The sequence below is a fragment of the Chinchilla lanigera genome, unplaced genomic scaffold (genome assembly GCF_000276665.1).
Source record: "Chinchilla lanigera isolate Chin_1 unplaced genomic scaffold, ChiLan1.0 scaffold00027, whole genome shotgun sequence".
In the NCBI taxonomy this organism is placed as follows: domain Eukaryota; kingdom Metazoa; phylum Chordata; class Mammalia; order Rodentia; family Chinchillidae; genus Chinchilla; species Chinchilla lanigera.
The window spans coordinates 2,754,430-2,765,997 of record NW_004955428.1 but is presented as its reverse complement, the minus strand read 5'-3'; the positions used below and the strand labels follow the sequence as shown (position 1 = coordinate 2,765,997).

At 38.5% G+C, this 11,568-nt stretch overlaps 1 long non-coding RNA gene across 1 annotated transcript; it reads left to right on the top strand.

The window, feature by feature from the left end:
• The first annotated feature begins 6,480 nt into the window (after positions 1-6,480).
• On the top strand, positions 6,481-11,255 carry LOC106148754. Its single transcript, XR_001234425.1, has 3 exons — positions 6,481-6,612; positions 9,590-9,742; positions 10,666-11,255. It is a non-coding gene; the product is annotated as an uncharacterized LOC106148754 (long non-coding RNA).
• Positions 11,256-11,568: the final 313 nt, after the last annotated feature.

Here is an 11,568-nt window from a genome sequence, read left to right as displayed (position 1 = left end):
TTCTTACCCTAGGGAGACAATATGATGTTTCCATATGTGGGTCTGATTTATTTCACTTATGAGTATGGTCTCTAGTTCCATCCATTTACCTATAAAGCCTCTAGTTCACATTTCTTTATAGCTGAGTAATACTCCATTGTATAAAAATACCATAGCTTTTTTATCCATTCCTCAGTTGAAGGGCATTTGGGTTATTTCCAAGTTTTTGCTATGACAAATTGCACTGCTATAAACATGAGAGCACATATATCACTGTGGTATGATATTTTCATTTCTTCTGGAAAAATATCAAGAAGGGGAATAGCTGGGTCAAATGGGACCTCTAACCCTAATTTCCTGAGGAACCTCTGAAAACTAAAATTGATTTCCACAGTGATTGTACCAGTCTACACTCCCACCAGCAGTAGAGAAGTGTTCATTTTTCCTCACAGCTTTGCCAGCGTTTGTTATTGGTTGATTTTTTTTGGTGTCAGCCATTCTTTCTGGGGTGAGATGAAATCCCAGTGTTGTTTTAATTTGCATTTCTCAAATGACCAATGATGTTGAACATTTTTTCATATATGTACTTGCCTTTTGTATTTCTTCATCTGAGAAGTGTGTATTCCTCTCAAATGCCCATTTCTCAATTGGGTCTTTGAATTTGGGGGGCCTGATTTTTTAAATTCTTTGTGTGTTCTAGATAGAAGGTCTTTGTCTGAAGGACAGTTGACTAAAATTTTTCCCACTTCATGAGTTTTCTTTTTACTCTGTTGGTGATTTCTTTTGATGTGCAAAAGCTTTTCAATAAGGTGAGATCCCAGTTGTTGATTCTTTGAAGTATTTCCCATGCAGTTTGATTTTTGTTCATGAACTCTCTGCTAACCCCTATGTCTTCAGGGTTTCTACCTACTTTCTCTTCCAGTAGATTTAATGTTTCTGTTCTGATATTTAGATCTTGGTTTCATTTTAATTTTAGTGTAGTACATGGTAATAGACATGGGTCTAGTTTTAGTCTTCAGCAGGTGGAGAGCCAGTTTTTCCAGCATCATTTATAAAAAAGGCTATCATTCTTCCAGTGAATATTTGGCCCCTTTGTCAAAGATAAGGTGGTTGAGTGTGTTTCTGGTTGTGGTTGCATCTCCTAATCTGTTCCATTGACCCTCGGGTCCATTTTTTGCCAGTGTCATACTTATTTTATTATAGTATCTTTGTAATATAATTTTGGGTCTTGGATTGTGTTGTCCCCTGATTTTCCTTTGTTGCCCAGGATTGCTTTTGCTATTTTAGGTGTCTTCTGGTTCTGGATGAACAGAGGTGCCTGTTTGATTTCCATATCAAACACTGAGTAGCAGTTGGATGTTGTTTCTGGTTTTGAGTAATGGTTGGGGCTAGAGAAATATATATTATTAGATATGTGGTAAGCACTCAGTAAATATCCACTGAGTGAATTAATTAATTTCAGTCTTCCAATGTCTAGTTTTCTGTTGAGGGGACCACCTCTCTACCAGATCATTGTTACAGCAGCATTGACTCTTTTTAAGAAAGACATCGATCTGTATACTATCATAAGGTAATACTGTCAAAATATAGCAGAATAAGTCTAACATATGTACAAAGGTACAAATATGTACTTATTTATAAAGTGGTGGAATGAAGGCATGTGAGTTAGTTGGATGGAAAACTGTTATAATGTTTACCTGGTCATTTGAAAAAGTAGAGATTACAGTGGGGCCAAGGAAAGTCATATGGAGTCTCAAACACTTAGTTTTCTCAGAATTACCTTGCAGTTATTCAATCCTTGTAGGATTGAGAGATGTAAAAATCATTCACATAAAATCAGAAACCTCGAGGAGAGCCCATAAATCACTGTTTAACCTCAAAATGTTCCCAGTGATTCAGAAAGGGCAGAGGTCACTGTCTAGGTTTCAGATCCTATAATCTCAACTTCTTTCCTCATTTTCTCCATTTTTTTCCTAGAAAAATTGTCCCTGTAGGAGGTAACTTAGATTTGTAAAAATTGGTCTCAATAAACTGTAAGAACACTGCAACATCTCTTTGCTTTTTAAAAATGAAACTTCCATATCCAGCCAAAACTCATGTAGGTCTCTGCATACACAACACATTTCCACAAAAAGTAATTAAAACAACATGAAAGAACCGCTAATTTGGTGGAGAGCCTTTTAAACAGCCCAAAGTGCTTGTTTATAAATGCGGTTTTCAAGACAAATATGTAAGATCCTTTTCAAATAAATATTTGGATAATATTTTTGAGTAAAGATTAACTTATCCTGGGATGAAATGGAGTTTTAGAAATATTCTTACATTAGCTTCATTTTGCATGGTCAGTGATATTACGGGTTCATTGAAATGTTTCTGTTAAATAGAAATTAGTACCTCGAGCACATCATTTCGGTGAACTTAATTTAAAAAGTGGGTTGTATTCTTACTGTGGAGTGGGCTGTTTTACATAATTCACAATGGAGATGGAGGAAAATAAAAATATAGGCAGACGACAGTAGTTTAGCTGGACATTTTAAGAAATCAGTCTCACTAATTACTGGATCACTTTATGAGACTGCAATTTCCAAAGCACAATCAAACATGCAGTTCTATCATATATATCTGGGAGTGTCTACACATCTGTGTAATATTTTTTAAACAATTCATTTTTTAAAAAAAGAAACATAAAATTAGTTGTTGAAGGAGACTGTCTCAATGCAAAATAATGTTCTCTCTCTAACAGAAAGGGGGATTGAAAAAGTTGCTTCAGGACTTTGTTTTTCTTCCACTCTGACCTATCTTTTTGTTTTCATGCAAATAATTGTCTATAGGCTTTGGGCTGATGCTTTACATTACTTTAATTCTGAGACATTCAATTTACTTATGTACCAATTTTCCAAAGAAAAGACTAGACTACATTGCTTGAACTTGGCAGTGAAAATTCTTTCAGGTTTACTGCATATTAAATTGGATGTCATAATGGAAAATGGACAGACCTGGAAAACCAAGTATCACACTATATTGATCAAAGTACTGCAATCAGAACAACTAATCTGAGCAGGTAAATAGATTTGAACTTTAACGTCTTTTTAAATTTTTATGGTTGTTGATTCAACCTACAAGAGTTTGAATTCCTAAAAACACATGCATCTGTAAATAAGTAGGTTTAAAAGAAAACCTATCTGAAGCATGAATTCTCCCCTTGCTCACTGTGAGGGTAAGCTTGGCTTTCCCGCTAGCACTTAGTGAGAGGGTTTCTTAAAAATGTATGGAGGATTCTTGTGGAGGCCGGACTTCCTCGGGCTTATCCCTCACTTGCTTCAGGCCAATTTGGCACCAAGTGGCTTTGCTGACTCCTCTGTGGGAGGCTCCCCATAACACAGTGGGAGTTCTGTGGTGATTCTAGTTGCTCATTAGCAATTTCCCTGTCACAATGCACCTTTCCAGATTACTTTCTAAAGCAGAAGAGGTAAAAACTGCCAGAGAGAAAGAGCAAGGTTTTCCTTCTCTCCACTTCACCTTTGTTCGACTTCAGGTGAGCCACAAAAGGTACCTAGAGTACTAGATCAAGGGAGAAAAAAAGCCTGAAAGAAAATCAGTAGACACACTTCCTGTGTGTTTTTTTTCACCTCAAATACATAGCAGTTATCCCTCCTGCCTAACAGAAGCATTGCACCTTTTGACTAACGTCATGCGTTTCTGCCATCCCCTGGGCTCTGGTGACCACCATTCTGTTCTCTGCTTCTGTGAGTTCCATTGTTTTGAATTCCACATGTGAAAAAAAAAAAGAGCATGTGGTGTTTGTCTTTCTGCACCTGTCTTATTTCACTTAACAAAATATCCTGAGTTCATATATATGTTCATATGTGTGTGTGTGTGTATATGCGATATGTATCTGATATATAATAACATATCAGGTTTTCTTTGTCCATTGACCTACTGATGGGCAGTTAGGTTGTGTCCATTCCTTGGCTATTGTGAATTGTGCTGCAGTAAACACATGAGTGCAGATGTCTCTGCACAGTGGTTTGGATCTGAGATGTTCCCCAAAGACTGTGTGCCGGGGCTTAACCGTCAGGTGGTGAGCTTCTGGAGGTTGATTTGATCATGGAGCTCTAACTTCATCAGTGGGTTAACCCATTGCTGGATTCATAATTTAATGGCACTACTGGGAGAAGATAGAAACTTTCGACGTGGTGTCTAATTGGATGAAGCAATGGGGACACGGATTTGAAGAATATTTTCTTGTCCCTGGCTTCACCTTTGCCTGTCCCCTCTCCTCTCTCCCCCTTCCCTCTCCTCTCTCCTCTCCTCTCCCATTCTCATCCTCCACCTGCCTCTCCCTCTTCCTCTTCAACTCCCTCTCCCTCTCCTCTCCCTCTCCCCGCTCTCCCTCTTCCTCTCTCTCCCTCCCTTCCTCCCGCCCTCCCTCCCTCCCTCTCTCTCTGTTACTTTCTCTCTCCTCTGCCATGCCCTACCTCTGCCTCATGTCAGGTCTAGAAGCAAAGGAACCACCTGACCATGGATTCAAACCTCTGAAATTGTGAGCCAAAATAAAATTTTTCTCCTCTAAGTGTTTTTTCTCATGTGTTTTGTCACAGCAATGGAAAACTAACTACATTTCATTACATTTTCTTAGATATAATATTTTCCATAATAACTGTATGAATTTACATTTTCACCAGGATAGTGCAAGGGTTTCCTTTTTGCAATGTCCTTGCTTACACTTGTTGTCTTTAATTTTTTTCAGGATAGCTCTTCTAACATTCCCAGTCTCTACTAAAGAACCTGGTACCCATAAATTCCATACTCTGAAGTTATTTGAGACACTGGATCTCTGTTCTTTTTCTTGAATTCTATTTTGTATCATTGCACATAATATTTGGAATAGGTTGTTTAAATGGAACATTTTAAAAACATTTAACAAAGGAGTTATTGTTTGCTGGAGGGTAGTTAAAAAGAAATCAATTACTTTACACATTTCATTGGGATCCGTGTGGGCAGCTACCCAAACATTCCAACAGCCAATTGCACTTACAACATAAAGTTAGTCTTATAATTGTATGAGGGATTCTGAGGTTCTCTGTTTGATAATATATCTATATTATCCTAATTAGTTCAATTATAATTAATTTTTAAAGCTTTCTGTTTGAGAGAGAGAGACAGAGGCAGAGAGAGAGAGAGAGAGAAGCTTGTTCAATCAGCAGTGACCCAAGTTTTGCTGGCTATAAGGGCAAGAGGGGATCAGAAAGAGTAGAAGTAAGCCAGCTAGGAGGTGCTATGCATGGCTGTATTTTTACCAGTTTATGGTTTTTTGAGGACTAATGGTCCTTCTGATCAGGACCAATAGCCTTCAGCAAAAATTAACATTTGCAATTTCTCCAGTCCCTGGGCAGAACTAACTCCCAGTGGGAGAGGCTGGGTGGGTGGAGATGCATAGCTGAACTGCTGTAAACTCGGAACCCATGTGGAAGGCGCACGGCTGCGGAGACCTGGGTGGTGGAAATTCCATGGTGATGGCTGACCTTCACTTGCCATGCTTGCTCTGACTCATGTGACTTCCTGGTAAGACATCTTTGCTGGAAAAATTGGGTGAGTTCTGATATGAATGCTCCATGGACTGAGTATCTTGATTTTAACCATCACATTTACAGCCTCATTAGGCCCCAAGTTGCTCTCTGAGAACAGTGTGTACTTGTCACAGGGATCTGCTCTCTTGTAATTTACAAGAAAGCAAGACAATAGCAATAAACTTGTAATAAGAGGACAAACTGTCATAACAGGACAGAGAAATCCTTTCACTTCTGCCAAGTTACACTAATATGTTCTTCAGAATACCTGTTTTGATTTTTATTAATTCTCTTTATGGAGGCAGAGTTCTGAATTAGTCTTCAGCAGACAGTGCCTTATTACCTCTGCAGTTTTGGAAAAATTTCACCTTTTAAATTGTTAATGTGAATTGTGAAAGTGAAAGAATGTTGATGGTAACCTTTGCCCAGAGGAATATTCATTTAGTTTTCCTATTATCCTAATCCTGCCTGGCAGGAGGGCGGACAGAGCTCGCTGCTTTCTCTCAGGAAATGTGTCCTCCGAATGAGCACATGTTCCCAAAATAGGTTTCCCCGGATAAGATAACTACCCGATCTTTAGAATGACCAATGGCTAAAGCTCGTTCACAGAAGAAGGAAAAAAAAATCACGTAGACATAAACACAGAGATAACTACATGTCAAATTTATGAAGTCTGTATTAATTTTAAGAGAGCAGAAGACTCATTTCGTCTGTGTGCATGCCTTAGCATTTAGAGAATATCCACTAGTTTGGGGTTATTTGTTCTCTTTTACTTTATATTTACCTTTTCAAAGGAAACTTAGCGGATGAAGGAGCGAAGGAACAGGACTGGAAGAGGGAAAACCCTCTGAACATCAATGTGAAACCTCAGAAGTGGAGTCATATTTAGTTTGGAGTTTCGGTTTTACTGGGAAAACTTCATCTGCCCATTCTTGCCCTGTGCAGCACCGGTGCTGGGTGTAAAGTGGCCACGAAGTGCATGTGTCCTGGATGAGTGAGAGACACACTATCGAACAGCTACATCTGGTGCAAGGATGGTCCCCTGCAGAGGTGAAGTAGGAAGGTGGGAATTGTATGATGCTACTGGTGGAAACTAACAGGCAACTGGGCATGGCCAGGGAGCTTAAAATCAGAACAAGATGGGAGATGCCTTTATTTACAATGTGAAGCAAAAGAGATCAAACACTTTCTCTGCATTTATATAAATGAACTAGCCTACACTATCTCACGAAATGTCGTAAGTCCATTCCATATCCCTAATCATACATCCCTAATCATACATACTCTAACCAACAATAGGGCTCAGGTAGGCCGCAGCAAGGTTCATGTTTTTAAAAATACTATTTATGTTTTACATTTTATTTTAATATAAGTTTGAAATATTAGTTATAATAAAGAAAAAAGGATGGAGCATCAATTTGATGGCACCTATTATACATTTCTGTTGTCTGTTTTGGATATGGTTTTGAGAGGAAAAGCTTGAGTTTTGTTTTCTAAGCTTGTTATGATGTTCTTATCAAGAAAATTATGTTGAAAAGAGCAGAAGAAGGTCCCTTCATGCTCCAATAGCTGAGAGTTGCAGAGTGTATTCAGGAAAATATTACATTTTTCTTACAATGAAGAGTGGAAAGGGAAAAATCATCATATATTAAACTTTATTCCCTTTTAGATATGACATGATGCAATTATTTGCTAGACAACTCAGGGTCAATGAAACATTAACACCAAACCTACATCTGCAAAATAACCTAGGGATCTGAAGTGAGACAGTAGAATACAAAGAACTCGTTATGTTCTTGACACTGTGTCAAAAGACAAAGCCACAAACAAGGTGTGAGCCTGGGACAGAAGTCACTGGGCCATGAAGAAAAAGCTGACTTCTTGGCAGAGCAAGAGCTTGGCAGGAGCTGGGGGTGATGTATGGGTGATGTATGCGCCCTATCTTATCTCCTGGAGAAAAGCCTCTGGCTCTGAGCTTAATCTTCTTGGCAAGGAAGAATCAGAAAACTTATGACTTTCTAGCTTTGCTGGGCCCTCACTGTACCTATTTAGAAGATAAGCACACAGCCCCAAGGCTCTCCAACACTCTCTGGCATAAGAAAGGATCCCATTTCTTTAGATAAATGGTTATTTTCAAGCCAAAAACAGGAGAGCAGGAACACATCCACTATGAAAGGAGATAAGAGCTGTCCCGCTTTAGACAGCAGAAGATCTAGAGACACGGCATCCCAAGCCAGAATGTCACTCTGAGAAGTTCAGGAGAAAATTCCTAAGCTTCATGGTATGAGACAGTGTGATTGATTCCCTGGACAAACAGAATGACCTGGGAAATGATTTTAAATAACAAAAGACACAGCTGTGTCAGGTTTAGTGTATTTAACAAAATAATTTTTCCAGCTTGTTGAGAAATAAGTGACAAAGTTTAAATATACTCCCTATGTACAATGTGATATTTTAATACATTGTGAAATGATTACTGGATTTTATATTTTCATCTTTCATCACTTTATTAACCAAAAGTTTTGTACACTATTAAGTGGTTTTGAAAGGGATCTATCAAAAAGTAAAGACAGCACTTCCCTAGAGATGCAGCCAGTTATAGCAGAAGGAGCTTGGGTCTGGGCACTGAAAATATGGATTTAAATCTGGAATGTTCATTTTGCTTCCTTTTTGATCTTACACAAGTTGCTTACCCTCTCTGATCCCCAGTTCTCTTTTCATGTGCAGATAATTACATTATTGGTTGTGAGGATTAAATGAGATACGGCCAGGAATAATCTAGTTACAGCTTAAAATATCAGTAAATCCTGATATTATGCTTGGTGAGCTTGAAATATAATATAAATCTTAACTTCATGGGATATTCTGAAATGATATATTTTTTTCTCTTCATAAATAAAGAATTGGAGTGTGAGGACAAGGACAAAATAATGAGTATTGTGTTTCCAGCTCTAAGCAATTATTTTTATATAAAGATAAGAAATTAAAGTCCTTATTTAAATAATAAAATTTAAGAATGTGACCCCTTCCACCTTCCTTTTGTTTACTTGTTCCTGTTTAGTGTATCCGTCTCTAAAATGGGAATATATCTATTATTACTTAGCTATGAATACTTTGTAACAATGTAGATTACTTAGCAATGAGCATCTCAGTGTCCCAGAATTCACATTTTAAACTCTTATGTGTTTATCTGAGGCACTGGAGAATATAAGGTGTTTCAAAATATTCCATTAGAAAGGCCAGATTTTCTCCTGCTATAGAAATGTAGGACAAGGCATATTCAAGTGGTGACACCCAGTGGCTGCTGATTTTATACTTATCTCTCTTTTATTTTCAATTGAATTTTCAAAAATTCTGTCCCAAAACAAGTTAAAGAAGGTGAATGAGAACACAAGAGTCATAAGATGCCTTTGGAGAAAGAGTTTCTTGGCAGTGACATAACTTTCCCAGGTCACGGGATCAACCTAACAAGACCAAAAATGGAGAGAGAATGGGAAGGTGAAGATTGGGAAAAACAGTTCTGGGAATTCCCAGGTCTCTCATTTGCATGCTATTAAAAAGTGTACGCAAGCTTTCCTGTCACTGTTGGTTTTCCCAAGAAATGTTCCCATCAGTGAAATGACATGCCAACTACCCCCACTCCAGCTAAATTCTGATCTGTTAGAGATAATTGAGAATGTCCCTTAGAAATTAGATCTCTTAAGTATAAGCAAAACTTAGCTGGGGACTGAATCCCAAATTCCTCCATCCCTCTTCTGTTATGAAGATGGTGGCATTAGAAAGCTGTGATTCCTTTAAGTACCTATGTCCCCATATATATGAATTAAGTAGATGCTCATGTAATGGAGCACACCAGGCTTGAATTCCAACTGGAACAACACTGGAAGCTCTTGGCCCACTTACTACCTTGGGATGGCCTGCTTTTGTAATGAGGATAATAGTACTATACTCATGGAGTAATGAAATAATACATCTAAAGTACAAAGTGCCTGGCATATAGTGGGTGCTCACATTACCCTTTTTTTTTTTTTTTTAATCAGCTGACGTTCTGTCAACCTAAAGGTGTGACAACTTCTGGAAAGGCCCTTTTGCTGGAGTTGGATGAGCTTTCTGCACTTTTCATATGCTCTATGAGCTGACGCCACTCTTAGATGACAGCTTGAGTAGAATGGTACTCGTGTTTTAAAGAGAGGGTATGACTATTTTCTGTAAAGGACTAAAATACTTTGGGTTCTTGGATGAAAGACTCTAGAGAAATATCACATTATAAAATTGTTAGCTAATAACTTAGTATTTTCTTCTCATATAAAACATTAAAGACATTTTAACAGCACAGAAACATGCTAAGTAAAGCAACTAGGTAACTTGGTTTATACAGAGAATATTAAAACAAGACTCAAGTGCTTAGTTCCTGCTCTCTTTAATTGCCAGATAAATATTTTCAGTGAACGGATTATTAAACTATGTAAATACAAACTTGGCAGTAAGTAAAATTCATAAAAGATGGCTTTTCCCAGGTGTTTTTTTTAACATTAGTTAAATGTGTGGAATGGTTAAGATGCCAACCTTTGTGGCCAGATAGACTTGAATTTGTATGTTCACTTTTCCACTAACTGGTCTACCTAGATTCTTGAGGTTTTAGCGCCATCACCAATAGGCTGGTCGGAGTGTTAGAGAGAGAAAGAGAGCCAATGCAGTGTATGATCATAAGAGGAGATTTATTAAATTAGCTCACACAGCCAAGGAGGCTGGAAAGCCCCACCCTAGCTTTTTGCAGGCTGGAGAGCCAGGGAAACTCATAGTTGTTCAGTCCAAACAGCCAGGATAGAGGTCCAGTCTGGAGGCCCAAAAGCAATCTGAAGAGTCATTGGGTGCAAGTCTAAGTTCAAGGATCTGGAGTCTGATGCCCCTGGACAGGATCATAAAATCACCCTCGACTTGGCAGTGAAAGCACAAGAGAAAGAGCAGGTCTATCCATTGTGCTTGCTTCATCCAGGCCCCCGGCCTATTGGAATGGTGCTGCCCACATTCAGTCTGCATCTTCCCTATTCAGCCTGGTGACCTATCAGCCAATGTCCTCCGGAAATGCTCAGAAATGTGCTTTCCCTGTTTTTAGGCATCCCTCAGTCCCATGAAAACCAAAATTAAACATCACAGCTGGGAAAAGGAAAGCAGGCAAAGACTGGAAAGCACCTAGCGGCTCCGGGCACAGAGGATGTGCTTAATAAGGAAGAATGGGGAATCCTGAGAAAAGCACTTCCTCAGCTTATCTGATCCCAGTCCTTGTTATATTGTTTTATTTTTAATGGACAAGTCGAAAGTACACGTATTTATGATACACAAAATGATGACTTGATAGATGCAGATATTGTGCAATGGCTACATCAAGCTACTTGACATGAGGATTGTCTTATGTACTTTCTTGGGGAGAACACTTAAAACCTATAATCTCAGCCATTGTGAAATATACAGTATGTTGTCATGAGCTATCATCAACATGATGTACAGCAGATCACCTGGGCTTCCTCTTCCTGTCTAAGTGGAACTTTATATCCTTTCACCAACTTCTCCCTCATCTTCCTACACATTGATGAATAATTTTTATTCCCCATTTACTATCTTAGAGGGAAGTTTTAGAGTTATGTTAGCTGACTTCAACACTGTTTAACTATCATTGGCATGCCCCAACTGTAATAGAAAGGTGAAACAGAGGAAGCTGACTTGTGATGAAATAAAATGCATTTCAATGTAATGCTTGTGTGCCTCTACATCTAAAGACGCAATACTCATGCCTTATCATGTGCTTATGTCTGTTGGATATTTGCACCTCTGTTTTTGCTAGGACTGTGGCAACTACCCATGAAGGATGACTCAACCATATGATTCAGATGCAACAAATAGTACTGCCCTTGGAGACCTCTTGAAATAGTGCAAAACCCTTGGTAATGTTTCAAACAAAGCAGAGAGTGATTTCCCCACACTTCTGTGATAGCTGCATTACTGGGAAATTTATTTTTAT